Here is a 7,552-nt window from a genome sequence, read left to right as displayed (position 1 = left end):
TGTTTCACGAACCGTGGAGCCCTAAACGGTCCGTGAAGCCTTCATTTTATGGTACTCCGTCAGTTTTTAAGTTGGGGTCATTTTGGTCTTTCCCCTATGTCATTTTATTCCCTATTTTAAGCCTAAATCGCTACGTTTTACACCTAGTTAAAGGATTAGAAGGTGTTAATCAGTTCTTTTACGTTCGTTATGTAACGACTGGTTCCCGTTGTTAAAGAAAAGCCAATGGGGAAAAATTTTGGGCCGGAATTTCATAGTAGCTTAGGATTTCCCAACCTAGTCCAGATTTGGATGAAATCGAAGTCAGTAAGGTCTAGGGAAATCTGGTAGTAATTGAGTGATTTAATTATGATTTTGATTACATGAGAAGATAGTTAATACGTCAAAGAATCCATACGACTTTACATAATTCAATTCGGGTGAGTAGAACTCCCGAAACTGATCTTGGCGTGAACAGGTAGTTTTTGAGTGTCGTTGGTTGGAGGTGTATTGTGAAATGGGGGTATTGGAATTATTAAAATTGCTCACTGTTCTGTGCAAGCCGCTATAGCAGGATTTCAGCCGCTAGGGCGGGGCAGTTGTAGCGGGGTGAGACCGCTGTGGCGTGACAGACGCGACATAAAGTTGGAAATAAACCCCAAAAATATTTTATTCTGCAATATTTGAACTTGAGAGCTAAGGAACGAACCCAAGAATCTTCTTGATAGTTTTCCACCTTTCTTGAGCCTAAAGGTAAGGTTTTAACTTCGCAAATCCGTTTTTCGATCCGTAGAACGTAATTTAATGAGTAATTATCGATGAGGGAGAGTTTTGATCTAGAATTTATTATGGAGACAATCCTAATTTGGATATTGGGATCATGAGTTTGATCTAGGGTTGATAGGATTGTTGGTAATTTGGGTAATTAATTATCGTTTATTGATTCTCGTGTTATAATTATTGTTTGTAGACCAAGAACAAGCGAAACGAATCTGGAAAGGGAAGAATCAAGTTTCTTAGGGAATTCAAGCATTGTTCGAGGTATGTGATGGTTGTGATTTCATGTTGTGTGATGTATGTTTGTTCTTGCTTCATTATAATACATGTATGTATGCGAATGTTGCATTATTGATCACACTAGTTGTAAATGAGGTTAGATGAACCATTGTATGCCATGAATCATGACATGATTGTATGATTTGAGAATATACTTGTGATTGTGATTGTGGCTTGTTGAATAGATCGGGTGTTGCGTTTTGACACACTAATTGGGATCAGTTTCCACGTTCTGGCATAATTATGAGATCGGTTTCCACGTTCCAGCATAAACATTGGATTGGGTACCACGAATCGGTACACTAACTATTTGAGTTTGGGTCCCATGAGAGGGCCAATGACTTGTTGTAATTGCATGTTGTTGAGAATGTGATAATTGATATTGTACATGTTCGGTATTTACATGTTTATTATGTTGTAATGACTTATGTATGTAACACTTAGTGGGATAGCACGTGATCCTACCAGTACACTGTGATTGTGTACTGATACTGCACTTGCTTTTTCTTTGCTGAATACAGGGCATCTTCAGGCGGCTATTGACAGACCTCACTTAGAAGATCAATGATCGTTCGAATTCAAGGGTGAGCCAGTTCTTCCGGCATGAGTACTCTTTTTGTTTAAGTCCACATTTCTGACTTAGACTTTCTAGTTAGTTATTAGTATATTAGTTTAGGGTTGTAAACCCTCTTGTTTAGACTTATGGATCTTGTTAGAGTTTTGGTACGTTGACTTTCAAGTTCTAGGAGTTACTTCCGCATTTGTTTAGTTGTTAGACTTTTGTTGGAGTTTATGGGAACTCTCTATTTTTCTCTCTTTAGCATTTAACTTGCTTACGTAACTTAAATGCCGTAGTATTTTGATTAAAGTTGGTTAGCTAATTGGTATTAATGGTTCTCCCATGGAGGGTTAGTGTGGGTGCCAATCACGATAGTCTGGGTCGTGACAAAGTTGGTATCAGAGCCTAGGTTCGTTGATCTCGATATACCAAAATGAGTCTAGTAGAGTCTTGCGGAACGGTACATAGACGTCTGTACTTTTCTTCGAGAGGCTATAGGACTTTCAGAAATCTCTCTGTTTTCTCTTGTCTCCTTTCGTGCTATAATTTGATTCCAATTGGTATCTGGCGATTCAAATTGGTATCTAACCTCCTTCACTCTTCTATCCGCAGATGGTTAACACTAGATTCAACGGTATCAGACCCGTAGCTCCCGTCAATGCTGCAACTGAGAAATCTGCAGCGAGAGGTCGCGGTCGAGGCAGGTGTAGGGGAAGAGCAAGGGGTAGAGGCCGTGGAAGAGTAGCACCTACTTTGGATGGAGCTCCTGTTGAGAATGCTCCCAGAAATGAGAACCCTCCTGCGCATCATGAAGAGGTAGATGAGAATATCAAGGTTGAGAATGAAGAGAATGTACGATAAGAGGAAGAGGTATAGGCTGAGACTACATGTATTCCTCCCATAGACCCAATTTTAGCTCAACATATCATGTTGTTCTTGAAAGGATTGGTTGGTCCTGGAGTGCTTCCCTATGTTCAAGCAACTCAAGATCCCGCCAATTCCCCTATTGCTATCACTGTCCCCAAGGTGGGTGGAAATGTAGGTAATGATGCTTTCTTCCATCCTTTGTTGGGTCTTGTTATGACTGGTAATGAGCATGAGATGTTGACTAAGTTCTTGAAGTTGAAACCGCATGTGTTCCATGGTTCCGAGAGTGAGGATGCATATGAGTTCATCCTAGATTGCTATGAAAGGCTTCATAAGTTGGGAATTGTCAATCAACATGGGGTTGAGTTTATGACTTTTCAGCTTCAAGGTCATGCTACGCAGTGGTGGAGAGCGTATGTGGAATGCAGATCTTCAAGTTTACCCTCACTCTTTTGGACCCAGTTTCATGCTCTGTTCTTAGAAAAGTATATGCCCCGGACTTTGAGAGATCGTAAGAAGGATGAGTTCATGGCCTTGGAGCAAGGTGGTATGACTGTGGCTGCTTATGAGGCCAAGTTCCATGATTTGTCTAGATATGCTACTTAATTGGTGACTACTTAGGAACAGAGGATTGTCTGTTTGTTAGGGGACTGAATTCTGAGTTACATGTATTGTTTGTTCATATAACCTTTGCAGGAAAAAGTTGTAATGAAGTGACAAACTTTGTGAAGAAAGTGAAGGGGGTGAGGCGAGACTGACAGGGAGCCGCACCTTTGGCGGGTAGTGGGCCATCTTTTGATCATGCTTGCCATAATTTTAGAGAACCTGGGCATATGAGGAGATATTGTCCCTACCCGCGCATGATGGATTCTGTGCATCAACAGTTTAAAGAAGTGGTACCCGCAGGAAATGGTAATAATGGTCGAGGACGTCCACAAGGTGGGCGAGGAAGTAATCAACGAGGCTATGGGGTAGAGGAAATGGTAACGCATGCAGAGGTGCAGTGCAGCCAGGCAGGAAAGTCTCCCGTCACGATGATAGGGCTCAATGTTATGCCTTTCCGGGCAAGATCGAGGCAGAGACGTCTGATGCGGTGATCATATGTGCTATCCTTGTCTGTGACCAGATGACTAATGTGTTATTTGATCCGGGTTCTACTTATTCTTATGTATCCGTGCGATTTGCCTCAGAGTTTGATATGATTTGTGATATACTTGATGCCCCCATCCACGTTTCTACCCAGTTGGAGAGTTGGTCATAGTCACCCATGTCTATCGTGCTTGTCTTATTTTGTCCCATGTCTTAGGCATGACTTGATTGGTTATCCCCTTATTATGTTGTGCTTAATTGTAATAGTAAGTCTGTAACTCTAGAAATTCCAGGCAGGGAAAAATTAGAGTGGAAATGGATGTACAAGTCTAAGCAAGTTAAGATCATATCCTCCATACGGGGATAGAAAACTGGTAGGGTAGGGTGTTTATCTTATTTGGCTCATATTCGGGATGTGGAGATTAAGTCTCCATCTATTGAGTCTATTCCTGTGGTGTCAAAATTTAGAGAAGTGTTTCCTACTGATTTGTCTGGTATGCCTTCGGATAGAGATATAGATTTCTGTATTGATTTGGAACCTGGTACCTGCCCCATTTCTATCCCTCCATATCGCATGGCCCTGACAGAGTTAAGAGAGCTTAAGGCTCAAATCTAAGAGCTTTTTGAGAAATGATTTATTCGTCCCAATACTTCCCCATGGGGTGCCCCAATTTTGTTTGTTAAGAAAAAGTACCCATTGCCTCGGATATATGATCTTTTTGACCAATTGCAAGGTTCATCAGTCTTCTCTAAAATTGATCTGAGGTCTGGTTACCATCAATAAAAATTAGGCCTGAGGATGTGCCCAAGACGACGTTTAGAACCCGCTATGGGAACTATGAGTTTCTAGTTATGTCGTTTGGGTTGACTAATGAGCCTACAACCTTTATGAGTTTGATGAATGGTGTGTTCAAAACATTTCTTAATTCGTTTGTTATAGTCTTTATTGATGATATATTGGTCTATTCGAAAAGTGAGGAAAAACATGCTGACCATCTTCGTATTGTTCTGGGTGTTCTTGGGAAACAAAGGTTGTCTGCAAATTTTTCTAAGTGTGAAATTTGGTTGACTTTGGTTGCCTTTTTGGGGCATGTAGTTTCAAAGAAAGGGGTAATGGAAGATCCCTAAAAGATCGAAGCAGTTAGAAATTGGGTTCGACCAAATTATGTGACTAAAATTAGAAGTTTTGTGGGGATTGCCACCTATTATCGTCGATTTGTGAAGAATTTTGCTTCCATTTCCACATATTTGACAAATTTGACCAAAAAGGAGATACCATTTGAATGGACTGAAAAATGTGAAGAGAGCTTTCAAAAGCTCAAGACTCTCTTGATCACAACACCTATTCTAGCACTACCAGTGGAAAGTAAAGATTTTATAGTTTATTGTGATGCTTCACATTCTGGTTTGGGTACTGTGTTGATGCAGGATAAGAATGTTATAGCTTATGCGTGACGTCAATTAAAGGTGCATGAGAGGAATTACCCAACGCATGATTTGGAGTTGGCAGTGGTGGTATTTGCTTTTAAGATCTGGTAGCATTATCTTTATGGTGTTAAGTGTGAGGTGTTTATTGAACATCGTAATTTGCAGCATGTGTTCACTCAAAAGGATCTGAACTTGAGATAGTGAAGGTGGATGGAGTTACTCAAGAATTATGATGTGACCATTCAATACCATCCGGGTAATGCAAATGTTATGGCAGACGCTTTGAGTCGAAAAGCGATGAGTATGGGTAGTCTAGCTTGCTTGAGTGTAACCAAGCGACCTATGGCTAAGGAAATTCAGACCTTGGAGTCTAAGTTCATGCAATTGAGCATCTCAGAAAAATGAGGGGTGTTAGCTAGCATTGAAGTTAGTGCCACGTTCCTTGGGGAGATCAAGGCCAAACAATTTGAGGATGAACATTTGAATGAACTCAAGAAGAAAATTGTGATTGGTAAGGCATAAGAGACCACTCTTGATGCGGAAGGTGTGCTTAGTTTTAAAGGAAGGATTTGTGTTCCTCGAGTTGATGACTTGATTCAGAAGTTGTTAACAGAATCCCATGGTTCGCGATATTCCATTCATATGGGTATGACCAAGATGTACCGAGATTTGAAGTGAATTTATTGGTGGTCGGGCATGAAGAGTGATATAGCGGAGTTTGTGGCTAAGTATCAAAATTGCCAACAAGTAAAGTATGAACATCAAAGGCTTGCAGGTTTGCTTCAGAGAATGCCAATTCCTGAATAGAAGTGGGAAAGGATAGCCATGGATTTCGTGGTTGGTCTTCCCAAGACTTTGGGGAAATTTGACTCTATTTGGGTAGTAGTTGACAGATTGATTAAGTCAGCCTACTTTATTCCGGTAAGAAAAAATTATAATGCTGAACAATTGGCTAAAGCTTATGTGAAAAAGATCGTGAGGTTGCATAAGGTGCTCCTTTCTATCATCTCAGACCATGGTACCCAATTTACATTCAAGTTTTGGAGGAAGTTACATGATGAATTGGGCACATAACTCACTTTTAGTACAACCTTCCATCCACAGAAGGACGGGCAGTCAGAGAGGACTATTCAAGTGTTAGAAGACATGTTGAGGGCATGTGTGATTGATTTTGGAGGACATTGGGATAAGTTCTTACCTCTGTGTGAGTTCTCCTATGATAATAGTTATCACTCTAGCATTGATATGGAACTATTTGAGGCACTTTATGGGAGGAGATGTAGATTACCCATAGGATGGTTTGAGGTTGGAGATGTGAAACCTTTGGGGGTGGATTTTGTGAAGGATGCTCAAGATAAAGTTAGGAGAATCCAAGCTAAGCTTCTAGCAGCCCAAAGTAGACAGAAAAGTATGCCGGATCATAAGGTAAGAGACATGACATTTCAGACTGGTGAAAATGTTCTCCTTAAGGTATCACCTATGAAAGGGGTGCTGAGATTCATCAAGAAGTGCAAGCTAAGTCCGCGATACATTGGTCCGTTTGAGGTTCTTGAATGTGTAGGGCCAGTGGCTTATAGATTGGCTTTACCTCCTAACCTATCGGGAGTTTATTTGATATTTTATGTGTCCATATTGAAGAGATATCATGGTGAAGGGGATTACATCATAAAATGGGACTCAATCGTGTTAAACAAAGACCTTTAGTATGAGGAGGAACCGATTTCCATTCTTGATCGTGATGTCCGTAAGCTGAGGACCAAGGAGATTAAGTCTGTGAAAGTTAAATGGAAAGATCGTCCAGTTGAGGAAGCTACTTGGGAAGCCGAGAAGGACATGCAAGACAAGTATCCCAGTTAATCGTTGATTCAAGTACTACTCCATTTCTTCTTTAGCCTATTTTACCTAAGTTAGTCACTCGGGGACGAATGATGGGTAAATTGGTATCTATTGTAACGACCGGTTCCCTTCGTTATAGAAAAGCCAATGGGGAAAATTTTTGGGCCGGAAAACTTTTTCATAGTAGCTTAGGATTTCCCAACCTAGCCCAGATTTGGATGAAATCGGAGTCAGTAAGGTCTAGCAAAATCCGGTAGCAATTGGGTGATTTAATTATAATTTTGATTACATGAGTAGATAGCTAAGAAGTCAAAGAATCTGTACGACTTTACGGAATTGAATTCGGGTGAGTAGAACTCCCAGAACTGATCTTGGCGTGAACAAGTAGTTTCTGAGTGTCGTTGGTTGAAGGTGTGTTGTGAAATGGGGGTATTGGAATTATTAAAATTGCTCACTATTCCGTGCAAGCCGCTATAGCGGGATTTCAGCCTCCAAGGCGAGGCCGCTGTAGTGGCGTGAGACCGCTGTGGCGGGACATACGCTACTTTAAGTTGAAAATAAACCCCAAAAACGTTTTATTCTGCAATTTTCAAACTTGAGAGCTAAGGAACGAACCCAAGAGTCTTCTTGACAGTTTTCCACCATTCTTGAGGTTAAAGGCAACGTTTTAACTTCCCGATGATCTGTAGAATGTAATCTAATGGGTAATTATCGATGGGGGAGGGTTTTGATCTGGAA

Source organism: Solanum tuberosum, unplaced genomic scaffold (assembly GCF_000226075.1).
Source record: "Solanum tuberosum cultivar DM 1-3 516 R44 unplaced genomic scaffold, SolTub_3.0 scf00135, whole genome shotgun sequence".
NCBI lineage: Eukaryota > Viridiplantae > Streptophyta > Magnoliopsida > Solanales > Solanaceae > Solanum > Solanum tuberosum.
Note: the sequence above shows the minus strand (reverse complement) of the source record.